General features: G+C 41.1%; 1 long non-coding RNA gene across 1 annotated transcript; it reads right to left on the bottom strand.

Annotated features, from left to right (window-relative positions):
• Positions 1-312: 312 nt before the first annotated feature.
• On the bottom strand, positions 313-15202 carry LOC137146981 (uncharacterized). Its single transcript, XR_010918117.1, has 3 exons — positions 15157-15202; positions 11216-11312; positions 313-730 (listed from the first exon to the last, which is right to left on the bottom strand). It is a non-coding gene; the product is annotated as an uncharacterized lncRNA (long non-coding RNA).
• Positions 15203-16567: the final 1365 nt, after the last annotated feature.

The following is a 16567-nucleotide window of genomic DNA, read 5'->3' as shown; positions in this document are numbered from 1 at the left end:
TGTCACTTGGAAAAAGTGCCCCTAGAGAAAGGGCAAAGTTATAGATTCAGCCCTGAACCATAGCTTGATATATTGGTTCATTTGAACATAGCTATCAACATCCGGAATACGTCACTGAATGAGTTGATTGTACTTTTTTTTTTTTTTTTCTTTTTTAAATATAGAAGCCATCCACTGCCTGGCACTGAAGTACGTGGAAAAGGAAGACGGCTACAAATTGACTCAAAGGCTAAAACAAAATTAAAAAACCCCAATACGATTTACACTAATGCAATAGATGTCATGCAAAAGAGCCCCCGACCTCGTGTGCTAACTGCTATCACAAAGGAGAAAAAACAAGCCATATTTGTCAGAGTTAATCTGGTGAAACCCTTAAGAGTGGAGCACAATATAGCAATAAATGTGTCATTAATGGACTATCTGAAAAAGAAGCGTCTCACTTGACAGAAGTAGCTTGTGACTGCCTTTGCAGGATCTGAAAGAATGAGCTCACTTACTGCAGTCAACATTCCAGGCATTGTGTCAGCTAGTCGCAGCTTGCCTGGGATGCTAGAATAGCACTCTCCTTGATGTAAGTAGCCTCCACGGCAAAGCTTGCAAACACTCTAGGCACACAATTCCATTTTACTGATTGCTGCGGAGCTTACAGCGAGCCATGTTGAATCTTTCTCCTGCTCTCTTGAAGCCATCACTTCCCACAGCAAGGTAGGTTCCTCCCTGAATAGTTCCTCTGGAAAATGTGAAAGCAAAGACATAGTACGTGACATTTGGCCAAGAGACAAAGAAATATGACTACTGCAGGAAAATGAAATGCGGCCATTTCAGGTGAAAGTTCTTCAGGGCAGGGATTGTACCTTTTATGATCAGAAGGAGCCTAGCACACTGCAGGCACTTCCAGGAAGTTATTAACATTGTGGTAGGCATGGAGGGGCCTTAATCAGATAACAGGGCCCCATTGTGCTAATAGATGCTGTATGAAACTATAGCAAAAAGATGGTCCCCACCCCACAAAGTTTGTAATCTGAATAATAACTGCTCTGATCACGCTAGCTCCAGGGACTAAAATAAGGGCGACCAGTGTAAGCGACCCAGAAAAAAGCTGATGGGAGTTCCTCCTTTTCCCTGACTTGCACTTGCCATAGGATTGTGCTCTCAGATTCCCATAGCTGGCTTTGAACATCCCACTAATAATTTGCATTTATATTCCCATTGTTTGAGAAATTACAGGAGGGGACATAATAACTAGGTGTTTATTTAGGATGCAATTTCATCCTAGAGGTAGTCCTGAATTATACATAGAAAAAATCTAGCCACATAAACATCTTTTAGGTAGCGGCAGTTGTTGCTGTATCTAAATGAAGCATGAAGCCATGGTTGTGTGTCCATCATGTCTCCATATATTCCAGTCATTGATGCCAAACTAATTTCCTCAGAAAAATTCCAAAGCTTTTTGGCTCAAAATATTGTATTTATGGTAAATATTTGAGGCAATGACAAACCTTTTCTGAGCTGTGGAGTGCTTTTAAATGAAAAATGGGTCCATTTTGCTTTTTGAACTCTTGTTTTAAAGCCATCTCAAAACCAGCTTAGGCTACAAAATGCCCTTTGTTTTATTCAGTACGTGGATGAAATCTAGGGCACAGGGCAGTTGCTGAGAAAGGTGTGTGAAGTCACCCACTGCACAGCAGTTTCAACCAAGGAGTTTATATTATAAATTGGAACTACGAGGTGTCAGACAATTTTTGTAAGTGTGAAAAACATTCATTGCCCTGCATCTCAAAAAGCTTCATTGATTTGTTACATTTAAAAAAAAAATCCCAAATGTGCAAACATTCTCCCCTCACATCAGGATGATTTTGAGCAACTTCAAGGAAGGCTTTGGACAAAAATGGGATGGGCAGTGAAATATGAAGGCCCCAGTGTGCAGCTGCAATCAAAATATATTAATTGGAGCAGGACAAAGGTGGCTTTATGTCAACGCTGCAATCAGTCCCTCGTGTACTTTCAATCAGCTCAATGGTCCAGGAGCCTGTGGTCCCAAGAGGCCACTTCAGCAGCCTAGAGTAGCCAGAGCACAGAAGCTCTTCAGCCACGTCCCACGTGCTGGGAGCTGTGAAGGTAGGTACCTCTGTGGAATCCAGAGATTCCCTGTATTCTGGGAAAAATCCCAGCTGACTGGCTCTGACAGGTTTCTGACCCCATTGCAGTGCCTGAGTGGCACAAGCTGCTGAGGTTGGACAGCAGGTCTGGCTCCTGCTGTATGATGGAGGCGCAATTTAGATTTCTAGGTCAGGAGAGTCCCAAATGGAGCATGAGCTACCATAGGGCCAGACCAGTGGACTGTAAAGATACTGTTATTGCTGTGGTATGATCAGCTGGAGATGCCAGAGACAGTGACACAGGCTACTCAAGAAATATACAAGAACAGAGGATCATCCTATTTTGCCAACAATTGCTGTGAGGCTGAAAATGATAATTTTGGAGAGACTGTGTGTCCCGGCAATTAAATCCACCAGTTAAGCCAACTTCTTCCCTACAGTGACCTGCCCACCCACCCTCCCAGTACATTCCATTTTTGGAAAGTGAAAAAGCAGCCTCCATTGGTGAACAACTGACTGTGAATGTCAGAAACGCTGGAAACTGCAGTGCTGAATAAAGGGTTTTTTTTTTATTTACTTTTTGTTCAAGTTAAAGTCCAGATTTAGGGCATCCTACACCTATAGGGGATAATCTCCTAATAATCAAAGGAAAGTTTTCCCCAGCACCAGAGATAATGAATCTAGATTTCAAATGCTGTTCCCATTGCATGGGAGTGAATGCAATGCTTAAGAAAATGAGGAAAAGAAGGAATAAATAGCCCTTAGCCAGAGCTGGTTATAAGCACAGGCAGGCACATTGCAAGCTTCTTCATGCAGCTCTGCTCTGCCATCTCACTCCTGATCATCAGTAACCCCTGCTATTTTTGAGCACAGCATGCCAATTGCCACAAATTGCATAGTGGTTTCATGATGAGCACAAATGGCAACTAGGCTGAGACCAGCAAACCTGTTCCCATTTCTACATAATTGGGGTGGGGAGAAGGCAGTTGGATGAAAACATCTAGCACCCTTTTGTGCTGCTGAAGGTGCTGTGATTCCACCGCAGGCGTGCAACACAATATCTTGCTGGGGAAACATCTATTCTATAAAAGGCTTTCCTGAAGGGGCCAGTGGCACCCCTATAATAGGTAACAGCTTGGGGTTTGATTTTTGTTAGCTGTACAGTGAAAGAAGGATTTTTTGTAATACTTATGATTTAAGGCAGGTTCAGTTCCCCAGAAGCCAAAGGATAAGTGCACAGATATAACAACATTCCAAGCTCCTGAAATCAAATACATTGTCAAGTAGAATGGCACTAAGTTCCAGCAGGGAGTCAGTGCTGGGCTAGTTCTACTTTCCAATAGCAGCATGGGACACAGACTCAGGAGACATGGGTTTTATGCCCACCTCAGCTACAAACCTGTCGTGGGACCTTGGATACTCTTCCCTCTTTATGCTACCGTTTCTTCATCTATAAAATGACAATACGTACTCTCCTTTGTGAAAACAGAAGGATAAAGTTCTAATTATCTTTTCAAGATGGATTCACACATCTAGGCCTGGGGATAGGAGGGTGTCTAAAGACCTTCAAAGTTTGGATCTAATGGAACAGGGAGGCCCTAAAAAATCTGAGAGGCCCAGCTTCGGCACTAAAGAGCAAGAGGTCACATTAGTAAGGATGGGAGCCAGAAGGACCTTAAAAACTTGTGTAACAAGGTGGCACCTTTTATTTGCAGGGGGTTTCTTTGGCTGGATTAGATGCCCAGTTCATCTGATCTTAATCCACCACTGTTTTTGAGGCCACCATGTCCCAGGACTCAGAGCTAAGTCACTGGGAATTACATGAAAATGTGTCTACACCACCTCTTGGGTGGGTTTGGGGAGGTACGGTGCAGACAATAAATGGGCTCCTATGTGTTGTTTGTGATGAATGAAGAAGTGGATCAGCATTGCAACTAAAAGGATTTCCCTCTGTTATGTCTAGGGTTTTCTCCTCCTTTATGGTTGATCCCCAGTTCATTCAAACTGGGATGCCACCTCAGGGTTCAAGTTGTGTAGAGCTACATGCTTCCAGCACATAACAATTTTATTGACCCTATTAATATTGGGATACTATTTCAAAATCCAATGCCAGTAGATAGCACCCTTTATATTATTGACATATATATAGCATAGGTAGGGCTGGTAATACTGCCTGTTAGAACACTTCCCATTATAAGATCTTGGTTTCAATTGCTTATTACTTGGCCACACTAACTCTTTGGACTGAAATTTTCCATGCTGGATGTCTGCCTCAGGCTGAATTTTTTTTTGCGGGGGAAAGAACAGACTGAGACAAGGAGTCAGAAGGAAGGGGAGAAAAACTGGGACAGGACAGCCTAGCAGACTGGGAGCCAGGGGGAAAAGAACCTGGGACTGGGATAGCGAGGAGGTAGAAAAGGCTGGGACAGGTTGGGCAAGGAGACTGGGGTGGGGAGCCACTGAAGGAAACAAGGGTGCTGAGAGTCAGTTGCTTGGGGCAGGAACACAGAGATCAATCAGATGAGGAGTTAGGGAAGAGAGGGAGACTAGGAGCTATTGTGGGAGCAATAGGGGCAGGGGTCCTGTGGAAAAAACTGTACGTGATCATGCAATTAAAGACTATCATAATGCACAGTAGGGGCTGAAATGAAGGTTGCACAGAAAACCTCAATTCTGTCAATTCCTAACTTTTGAGGGCTTGACTTTGCAATCTCAATGTGCTTCCAGTGTAGCTTGTGGGTGTGTGTGATCTTGAATCTAGAACTCTCATAATATATGGGTAGGATGGGCTATAATACAGTGGATCTCATCCCAGCTTCAGGGGGCTTGCCTGACTGACACCATGGCTGAAGTTCCTCTGGGTCTGCCTGGGCAGTTTCAGAGGCTCAGAAAGGCAGCATATTCCAGCAGTCTATGAGCAGCTGGACAGATCTTAGCTATAACAGTAATGGAGGGAATGGGGGAAAGGTGTTTTTGGGCTCACAGCTTCCGAAGCAAACTTAGCAGGCTATTGGTTTTCAGTGATTCACCTGCCACCTGCTGCCTAGCACTTGGACTGTGAGAAAACCGATTCATGAGGAAGTCACAAGTTGTAAAGGGGTGGAAGAAGGGAGGATGCCACAGGCTTGTAATGCAGCTGAACAATCAATGTACCTGAATGACAATTTCACTGTTGCTTTGCTCACTTCTGTTGAAAGCAAATCCAGAAACAAAGATACTAATGGGAAGCTTAAATATGATGACATAAATGATGTATGCATTAGGAAGTACCTCATTTTTCAGTTCCTGAGCATGCCCAGTTGCATGCTTCATATCCCTCTTGTGCTGGGCTGGCAGCAACTCTGCATTTAGACAGCATATGTGCTGTTTGCTTACAGTACTGGCTTCATCAAAAATGTCCCACTTCTGTGCCATGAAAAGCCTCCAAGGGCTGTCACAGGCTATAGAGGCTCTTAGGGAACCCTTTGACTTCACTGGCGGTTGGTTCATGACCTAATTGCACATGCATATGACTGGGCAGAGAGAATGGCTCAAACAGAAGGAGAAGGTGCATTTTGAAAACTGGGACTGCGTTGTTTTGTGGCTGCATGTGATTCCCTATGGAAGATCCCTGGAATCCAGATTTTTTTTTCATTTCATCTGACCTTAGGAAAATAGCAGAAATGAAAGAAAGTGGAGGTTGAGTGGGACTGGACAGAGAGAATCACTGCACAGAAATTCCCACTTTATTGCCATAGTTTCCTAGCCCAGATTCAAGACCCATATTTCAGGTTAATTTAAAAACAAAATTGTTTGCTAACAACAGGACCAGACAGCAATCATGTTGAGCAAGATGTGATTTGTTGCACATCTGGGCTCAGATGAACCCTCATTATAACCTAGACCTAAAGTTTCACCCTTCTTAAGACCACGTGGTTAATGTTTAGTGGAGTGCCTTTAAAAATCCGTATAGGTTCATCAGATTAAAAGCATATGTTATGTGGGCATGATAAAAGTAATGCATTGCATGAAACATTTTATCATTAATTTTATTTTATTTAATTGAATAGTGGTTTCTTTAAGGACACTTTTTAAAAATACCTGTTATTTAATGACTGTTACACTTCTGGTATAGAACATAATGGTACGTATCTGCCCTAGATTGGTAAACATTAATTGCTCTCGATAATAAGTGTGCAATGAGGGAGAAATCCATAATATTTATGCATCTTAGACAAACTATGGGCTGGATTCATGAAAGCATTCATATTCAGAATAGCATGTAAGCACATGCTTAACATTAAGCATGTGCTTAAGTCTCACTGATTTCAAAGTAAAGCATCTTCTTTAGTGATGTTCAGAATTAGGGCCTACTGTGCCCATTTGAACCAAAAAAAAACAGTGCTCTAAGCTACTAATTAACCTGTGTCAAAAATGGGCCCTTTATGTAGACATGTATTGCAAATGCGCCACTTAAAAATGAATATCTAATAAAGGTACAGTAGACAATGTCCAGTGGAGCTACTTGGGCTCTCATAGAAACACAGGCTGGGAAATTTGACTAGAGCTATTGTGTTCCCAGGTATATATACATAAATATGTGCATTTCTGTTGGAATGCCCTGATGGAAGGTGCTACACCAGTGCATGTATTTTTTAATTATTATTATATACACCAAAGAATGGCTAGAGTGCAATTCTTTAAAATCAATTTATGTAGTGCCAAACACAATACAAATTCATAGGTAAGAACAGCAAATAAATATTTTTAGACTTGTATGTTAAAACATTTGTGCATGATAATCTAAACAAAAGCCAAAGGCCAAACGTGTAAAAGGTGACTAGTAATTGTAGGGGCTCAATTTAAAACACTTCAAAAGGGCCTGAATTTTCAAAAGGAAGATGGGTCACCGCTTTCTGAAAATCAGGCCCCATTTTAAGGTGTCTCAAGCTGGACACGCAAAACTCAAGACACCCAAAATCATTAATAACCTTTAAAAGGCGTGCCTACTGATGGCAACCATAACAAATCAGATATGCCTATACTATGATGCTTTTAAAAGTTCACTGCTCCTGCAGACTGTCTATGAGAACTCACTAGCAGTGAGCGTACTACAAGCTGTGATATATGTTTGTATGGATGGAATAACTTTTCAGCTCATGTTAATTGCGACAAAAACAGAACAAATAATCTTATTTAAACAATTAATTGTCATTTTTAACATGTTCATTCAATGTTTGCAGTACATTTTTTAATAAACTTCTTTGAAATTTTTCATTAACATTTTCACAAATTTCATGTACTCTTTCTGACCCTATTTCAGGAAAGCACCACTGTCCAGAATAATGCTTAAACATGTGCTTAAATCCAATTAAAATCAATGGGATCTAAGCATGTGCCTAAGTGCTTTCCTGAATTGGGGCTTCTATCATGCTACTTAATATTAAAAATCCAGATGGGCTACCTGATTGCAATTGATCACACGATAGTTTCTCTTCCATGGCTAATTAGACTTCTGGTACAAGTGCTCTCCGAAACTGAATTTAAGTCTGTTGTGCAAATATTCAAAAGTGCAAGTACAAGATTTACAGTTTTAATACTAATTTTTACTAGTAAAACTCAGTCATGTTATTTATACTGCAGTAACATCTAGGAAACCCAATCATGAATGAGGACCCCACGTTACTAGGTGCTGTACAAACAGAACAAAAGATGATCCTTGACCCAAACAGCTTGTAGTGAATGGTACATGGAAAGTGAACACAAAAAAGCATGAGAAAGCTCCGAAAATAGGATAGTTCACTTATTTCTGTTCTCCCCCTTTTCTTCTTTTGAGGCCCAATCCATTGCCTATTGACATGGGCTCGCAGAAATTAGTAATCACCCGTCCCATCAAGTCACAGTGATGCACAAGAATGCATTTCTACTATGCCAGCCACAGGGATAGCCAACAGAATGCACCTGTGTCTTAAATATGAACTTGTACCTAGCCAAAGGGTGCTTCAGACAAGCTGGTGTTCCCCTCTGCAAGGCTGATTTAGGAGGAACAAAATAATTGCATTTTGATTTAAACTCTGGAGTTCTAAGAGTGTATCTCAGCTACTGCAATTCAAGCAAAGTATTTTTGGATTTCTCAGAGCTTGTCCTGTGGTATAGATTTTTGTGTGTGTTTGAGAATCCATGATCATTAATATAACAACCAATGCCAAGTACTATACAAGAGTATTTAACTCTGAGGTGCTGTTGGGGATATTATACAGCACCTCATCTTAAGAAAAACACCTTCCATAAATCCAGGAACTAGTTTCTAGAATTATGGGTTTAGATTATTCTGGGCTACAAAAGCACCTTTGCTGAAAGCAAAAGAAAAGAAGGCATAGATTAAGGGTGACTGAAAACAACACATGAAAACCCTACCAACTTTGGCTGGGATTTCAAAGACACCTAAGAGAATGAGTTGCCTACCTCCTATTGAATTTCAGTCAGATTAGTGCATCTAACTCCTTTAGGCACCTTTGAAAATGCCAGCCTTTAGCAATGCACTGAATTCCCCAACTCATCAAGCTAAGAGGAGAATTCAGTGAGTTAACATCCTCATAGAGGAAGGATGGTCTTGTGGCTAAAACACTCAACTTTGGCTCAGAAGACCTTGGTTGAACTGCTGGTTCTGCCAGAGACCCTATGTGATTAATCACTTAACCGTGTCTCAAGTAACAGACAGCTCTTCTGAGGGGCATCCATGGAAAAGAAAACAATCAATTTTGAGAGTAAGTCATTCAATTTAAAAATGTAGTCACTTAAGAGAAGAGCTGTGTAATAATGGTAACACTGGATTCCTTGTTCATTTATGATTCATATCAGATTTGCTAAGCTCACAAGTAATAAGTTGTGTGTTCTAATGGCAACATCCACCTGGGATCTGAAAGTCAACCCAGGTGGTTTTCAGTTCCTGAATTATTACTAATAATTCAACCCAGCTAATATGTTATAGATAGAGGGCCAGATCCCCTGCTAATGTAAATCAACATAGTACCTTTGTCTTCTGTGGAGATATGCCAATTTACTCCAGCAGATAAGACCACAGTTTCATAGGTACATTCAGGTTGCTTTATGCTGCTTTGGCAGTGGTAGGAAGCCCTACACCTAGCATAGCTGACCAAAGTTAAATTGGGTCACTTTTGTGCCAGTGTACTGGTAAATCTGGCCACAGACTCTCAGTTGGTGTGCAGCTGAGGTGTGAACTTGCAGATGTCTTAGAGTAAAGATTGCACAACTGCAACAATTACACATGTTAATGTGTGAGCCAGAAAAGAAAGCAGGTCACTCTCCTATAGCTGTCGGCCTCTACAGTACCACCGAGTTGTACAAATATCTATCACCAAAGTAGGTATGACTCCAAATAGATCCAGGGGCGAAACTCTGCTCCTGTTTACCCCAGTGTAAACCCTGAGTAATGCCATTAAATCAGTGCTTGATTTGAATTATACTGGTGTAAGGGAGCAGCATTTGGCTCATAGAGCACATCTGTTGAGTAAGAGGTTGCTATTGTCATTTTCCTGACCATAGCTAGCTTAATCTATTATCATCCCAGGAATACAATAAGTAACTGGATTCAAATCTAGGGCCAGATTCACTGGTATGTTACTGGCCATTTAAACTGATTTTACAGTTGCTTTATGTGGCTGGAGCAGATTTAGCCCATAGTTTTTAAATTAAAAATCTCTCACACAGAGAGAAAGTGCGTGCACGTGAGAGAGGATCTTTCAATTTGTATTAAATACATGTCATTTCCTTGCCTGGTTCTAACCTTTTTATTTAGTTTCACGTCAGCCCTGCAGGAGAGACAAAGTAAAAGAGCATCTGTTAGATAGCTGTGAATGCACCTCGTTGCTGCCGCTGATACAATTCATGCCAATTCTTCCCCTCTTGCCACTCAGCTAACCACTCTCAGCTGGCTCTCCCTCACAGAAAGTGTTTAGCAGGCTGTTTGATAGAGAGGCAGCAACTCGCAAGTCTGAATTTATGCAGTCTCCGTCCTGAAGGAAATTAAGGACTCTAAAACTGAGAGAAGTCCTGCTTATCACAAGATGCTATTCTGGCAGCATAAAGACATGCTGGAGGTGATTTCTGCTGCTTCAAATTACCTCTAAAGCTGATAGGCATCTAAAAATAGCCAGCTGCCTAATCCCTGTGACATTAAGTCTTCCTCGGCAAAAAGGGAGTGAGCAATAGCTGTGCTCTAATGTTTTTTTCCTTCCTGCCACTTTCAATATGCTTGACATATGAGTCAGGACTCTTCTATTCCTTTAGTGATGGCTTTAAGTATCTAAAAATGACTACTTGACCCACCTATGTGGTCACAGGTACTAGAATACTCTGGCAGGCTGGGGTACCTAGTATCTCCTTACTTGTAGCTGCAGAGGTAAAAACACCCAGGTGTTAAGCCTGATAAATACTATTTGCCCTCCTTGTAAAATTGGACTTTTGTTTGCACAGAGATGATCCTGTATTCAGCAGACAGCTCGAGAACCCCTCTAGCAGGTTCTGAGCCAGGCAGTGTTTTGCACCACAGTTCAGACCAGCACACCTCACAAGGGTGGCTGCTGGGGGAGGATGGGATGCAAAAGTATGTCGGTGAGTCCACCCAGACTCCATGTAGGTATCTGATGTCTCAGTGGTGAGCGTGGTGTCTTCCTTGAATGACTAAAATAATTTAAAGGGCTGCACCTTAAAATAGCTTTTCCCTGAACAACTATTTCAGTGAAGGAGATAAAGCACAACCAGACATGTGGGTCCAAAGGTTTCCCATCCTCTCTCTAATTCTAGAGTTTGGAAGGGTGGGAGAGAAGGAGTCTCCTATTAGACAGCTGGTGCATAGAGTACCCTTCAGCATCAGCAGCAAACAAAGGGGGAGCCCACCAATCATCGAGTAGGGAACAGAACTGCCCTCCTGTACCCCAATTCCCTAGATTAGGGCAAGGTGCCAGCCCTTTGTCCATTGGAGGAAGGAAATTCGGAATGAAGTCCCATGGATAGTGCAGCCCCTCTAAGAGAAAAGATAAAATCTGGCATAGGAAATTATGTAGCACACAAGTGAAAAAGGGGAAGTTTATGATACATAGGCTACAGCACCTCACCTCCAACTATTCTGCAACTCCCCAGGGTTCAGCTGGAAACAAATGAGTGGGTTTTGGCCTTCAGCAGTATGCAGTCTTTTTCCCTGGCTAGGATCACCTGCAACAGAGCAAGCATCCATTGCAGAGAGAGCCAAGAATATTTTCTGCAGCTACAAGACAAAGTATCCCATTATGCTTCTATAGTAGCTTCTCTTCGTCGCACTATGTCTCACTGCAAATGCCTTGGAAATCTATTCCAGTGTGACATACTTAGGGCCTTTTATTGCAATAGAATGCTAGCTGCAAATGAAAGCAATTCTTCTCTTCTTCTTACTCCCTCCACCCAGCTCCAATCCCATGAGAGCTAGTCTTCATGATGGCTATAGGATTCAACAAAAAATAATTCACTCCATGTACTATAAGTCGTTGAAGCCTGGAGTGAAGTCCTAAGGGCAAAGTCTATGGCCAGTGAATGACGCATCAGGAGACTGACCCCAAAAGGATTAAAAAAAACCAAAAACAAACACTCGACAGTTTTAATCACACCTACACACAAAAATACTTGCTTAATTTCCTCTTTCTGCATAAATGATGGTCACATTTTCATATTCATTGCTGAGGAAGCTTCCAGTGTTTCATTTGCAAGGCTGACAGGCATTGCATATCAGATTGAGTGCTGGCTGCTTTTTATAGCACACAAGACTACACTTGTCTTAGAAGATTTTCGAGTTCCTTTATTGGCCCCTTTTAATAATATTCCATCCCACTTTGCCCATGGCCTCTGTGTTTACCATATCAGGCAAAGGTAACTACTGAATTATTGCTACTGGATCGCTTACCATTCTGAATGCTCATGAAACACTTAGTTGTCTACAGCTGATTATATCAACCCAACAGCTAAGTTATTTGCTTTATTCTATGTTTCCAAGGTTTTTAGATGCAGAATATTTTCTTACATTACCCAAAGAGCTCTAGTGACACACTATAAAGGATTCATACTGTGCTCAACCCACTCCCACCACCAAAATAAGGCCCTTAAAATACACGGATTTACATTTAATTTTATTAATAAATGATTAATATGAAATGTTACTGTCAAGTCCCTCACAACAGAGAAGTGGCAGAATTCCAGTGTGACAGTGCATCCTTTGCTCAACACAGCATACAGCTCACTGAGGGTTTCCTGTATGCCATCATACATCTACACAAGGGGGGTTGGAATCGCAGGGCGTACACTGTGTATCCCAGTGTACAGACCCACCAATCACTTCTCCTCTAGACTAAGGCCTATGGAGGCTACTCCATTCTTAAGGAGAAAGTAGCAGCTCCAGAGGAACAGAGCTGCTGCTCCTTGAGCTAGGGCAACTCCTGCACAACCAGACTCTGCAGAGAACCCTGCATCCAGTCTGGTTGTATTTGAAAAAGTCACTGGGAACAGTTTTTGGGGCATCATGATCTTTGTGGTGTAAACATCTATTCATTAGAGGCATTGACTTGTTTTACATCAGTACCAATACAGCCAGCTGTAGCGTTTTGATGAGAAGTTTTTTTGTTTTTTTTTTTAATTTAAAAAAGGCTTTTTAAAATAAAGTTTGTTCATTTAAAAATTGTCGACTTATTGCAATGTCATGCTTTTGGGGAATTTTTTATTGAACACATTGAGAACGTCATTGAACTATTTCATTAGCTGAAACGTTAGGTAATCTAAAGGTGTTAACCATATTTGCTATAATGACTTTTTAAAAATATTGACAAAATGGGCAAGAAAAATTGTGAAAATTTTTTATCAGACAAGGAATAGATCTGTTTCAAACTTCAGAATGCAACCAACTTCAAAAACTTGACATTTTGGGGTTTGCCTCTCTCTGGGTACCAAACAGTTCTCTGTTGATGACTACTAATCACTACTAACCTAGAAATGTTCAGCTCAAATGTAATTTCCAGCTTCACATATGGATGTGAAAGTGATAAATCCTCAAAAGGTAGACAGACATCTAAATGCCTTCAAAAGCAAAGCCTTAGGGTACATCTACATGACAAAAAAAAAGTCCATAGCAGCGTGTCTAAAGGAATGTCTACACTGCAATTAAACACCCGTGGCAGGCCTGTGTTGGCTGGCTCAGGCTTGCAGGACTCAGGCGAAGGGGCAGTTTAATCATGCTGTAGGTGTGGGTTGGGCTCTAGGACACTTCCCACTCACAGATTCCCAGAACCCAGGCTCCAGCCAAGCCCAAACATCTACACCACAATTAAACAGCCCCTAAGCCAAATCAGCCACACGGGCCAGCTGCTGGTTTTTAATTGCTGTGTAGACATATCCTGAGAGTCAGCTGACTTGGGCTCATGCTGCAGGGCTAATCATAGCAGTGTAAGCCTTTGTACACAGGCTGGAGCCCAGGCTCTGAGACCCGCTGATGTGGGAGGCTCGTGGCGCCTAGGCTGCCATCCAAGCTCGAAGGTCTACCCTGCTATTTTTAGCCCTGCAATGTTAGCCAGTAAGTTGACATGGGCTTTGGGACTCATTGCTGTGTGGGTTTTTTTTGTCTGTTTGTGGAGGGATACATAAAAGAGGCCAACTAAACAAGTCCCTCAATCAAACACTATGCGGAAAGGGGAAGCTTATGGGATTAAATAAGAGAGGAAATGCAAAGAACAGCCCCAGGATAGAGGGGGATCACAGAGGCTTCTTCATGCCCTGCGTGATGACTCCTAGCATGCGGAAGATTCCAGGAACCTGGATTGACTTTTAACCAGTGACCCAGAGGTGAAATGCCTTGTATTCCATTAGCAACACTCCACACGACCCCACCCAGTTTTATTTATACGGTGATTTAAAGCAATACTGTCAGTTTTTAAAATAAGTTCACAAGTAAAAGGCAAGTTGAATGTGTGTGAAAAAGGGGGGTCATGTTAAGTTTCTGCTAAATCTGTACTCAGCAGGAGAGTATTAAATTCTTTATCAACTTGCAGCACACTGAAATCTTTGCCAACATTAATTATATTTGCCAATATTAATTACATTAACATTTTATATCACGATCTCTTTGCGCTTTGGAACCCTGCAAAAAAAATGTGCACATTCCCATGTCTTGTACAATTGCTGACAGAGTAATCAAGCAAGCTCTTACTTTAAAAGGGAGGAATTATGACAAATTTAACAGCAGTGAACATTTTCACCTGAAATGCTCTATACCATTATATTTATTTAAGAACAGATGTAGATAGGCATAAAGGATTACTGATGAGAAAATGTATCAGAGTCATTAATGAACCATTAAAGTCTGGACTGTTTGCCAGTAAGTGTATTATGAGTCATAGATTCATAAATTCCAAGGCCAGAAAGGACCATTGTGATCATCTAGTCTGACCTCATGTATAACACAGGCCATAGAACAAAATAATTTCTAGAGCAGATCTTTCACAAAAACATCCAATCTTGGATGTCAGATGACTCAGGAGCACAAACACAGTTCATCAATCAATCAAGCAAAAAAAAAAAAAAAAAGTCCATGTACTTTAAGGTTTGGGGTTTTGGGTTTTTTGTTTTATGTTTTTTGTTAATTTTAAACTTGAAATGCAAACATGTTAAAATATGAACTTTTTTTTAAAAAGGTAGTATATAAAAGGGGTTGGCTAAGGTAACATGACAAAACCATAGTAGATCAAGACAATCCATCACAGCAGTGGAAAGGAAAATGTTGACTCTGAAAAAAATGGTATATTATAACGAGTGAAAAGTGTAAATGTAAAGCCTAAGTTGTTAAAGAATAAACAGCAGGAGAAAGACTAAAATTGAACTAAGAACTGATTTGTATGAAATAGCTTCCTTGAAATAATTTTCTCCATGACCATGAAAGGAAAAAAAGAAGAAAAGAGAAGACACTCTATGAGGAAACACTGAAAACACACTAGTTCCTCAGGGGAAAAAACAAAGCACATAACCAGAATTCAGCAACACTTACTAGTTAGAAGAGAGGAAGATGCAGGAAGCAAGTAGCAGTCAGTTACAAAATGGCAACCTTAAGGCTGGAGCTGCTTGATTCTGTCCGATTTGAAAGGTCAGCAAAGCATGCTGGGAAAAAGTTCCTGCAAGGGGGCATCCCAGCAGGCCCAGTTTTCTTTTGCTAAAGAAACTGTCACTGGCTGCTGCTGCTGCTGGAGCTGGAATACTAGATCAGCATAAAATGCTATTTTAACTAAGTTGCTGCAGTACATGAATTACCATACTGTATCAGAGTCGTATTTAGCTACATGCTGACCACAAACCTCGGGAATTTTTAGTCTTGTAAAAATCCAGAACTCCTAATTTTTTCCACCAGTTGTCTGCATATTGGAACTCAACAATATTTTAGGGGAAAAGAGGACTTGCAGAAGCCATCAACACTGGCCTAATTTTGCTACTGTTGAAGTTGGTAGGAGTTTTACCACTGACTTTAGAAGCAGCAGAATTAGGCTTCTGCAGATCCTTGAAAATGGATTTCATCAGTAGGCACCATACATTCTGCAAGACCTCTCTACAACTTTAGCTTTATCACAGGCTTTCTGAGACTAAAGAGGCATGATTCTTAGAAAGCAATTTTACAACACCGTGCTACCCTTTTCCAGAAAAAGGTAATTCAAGAATGTGAAAAAAGCACATCTGGAGGCACTGCTGGATTACGAGACCATATATCTGGCCTCTAGCTGTTGACTTTTTATCAGGTTGTGCTGAAAACCTGTTTTATGTCTGAGAGTGAGGCCTCTGGAGAATGGAAAAGCCTTAAACTGTTGAGGACCTGGCACATACTCCACAACTCTTATTTCTTTTGTTATCACCTAAAGTATGCTGAAAAGTTTGTAATACTCTAAGAGGTCTCATGTTAGAAGATCAAACAAAATTAAATTTAGCCCACTAGTTAATTACATTAATCCCCACACTGCTCTGAATGAGATCTAAACACAGCAGAGGTAATAGCCTCTATATACCGTGCATGGTTTACTGTTTGAATTGAATAGCTTTAGTGGCATTTTTCCCTCCTGATACGCACAGGTAACTCCCACTGTTGCTAATGGGAATTACAGGTGCATGTTGAGGGAGAATACCAATTTTTAATGTAGAGCTACATTTCCTTTTTAAAGATACAAGGCTTGATTCTCCAGTGCCTCATGCCTTGTTTAATAATTTACTCATGGACAGAGCAAGTGTGAACTGGATGTATAAAGCTCCTCTTCTGAACTGGACTCAATTTACACTCACAGTGCACTCATTTTGTGAAGGTGCAGATGACAAGGTAGTGCGGAATCAAGCCCATGTTAGTTGTATTTGAAAGTCTGCTCTCTCAGTTCTGCTAGCAAAGGAAGTGTTACCAATCTGGAAACATTCTTTTGGCATGA

The sequence above is a fragment of the Emydura macquarii genome, unplaced genomic scaffold, assembly GCF_026122565.2.
Source record: "Emydura macquarii macquarii isolate MOO-44397 ecotype Brisbane River unplaced genomic scaffold, CSIRO-AGI_Emac_v2 contig_499, whole genome shotgun sequence".
Classification (NCBI taxonomy): Eukaryota; Metazoa; Chordata; order Testudines; family Chelidae; genus Emydura; species Emydura macquarii.
This window is presented reverse-complemented; position numbering and strand designations above follow the sequence as displayed.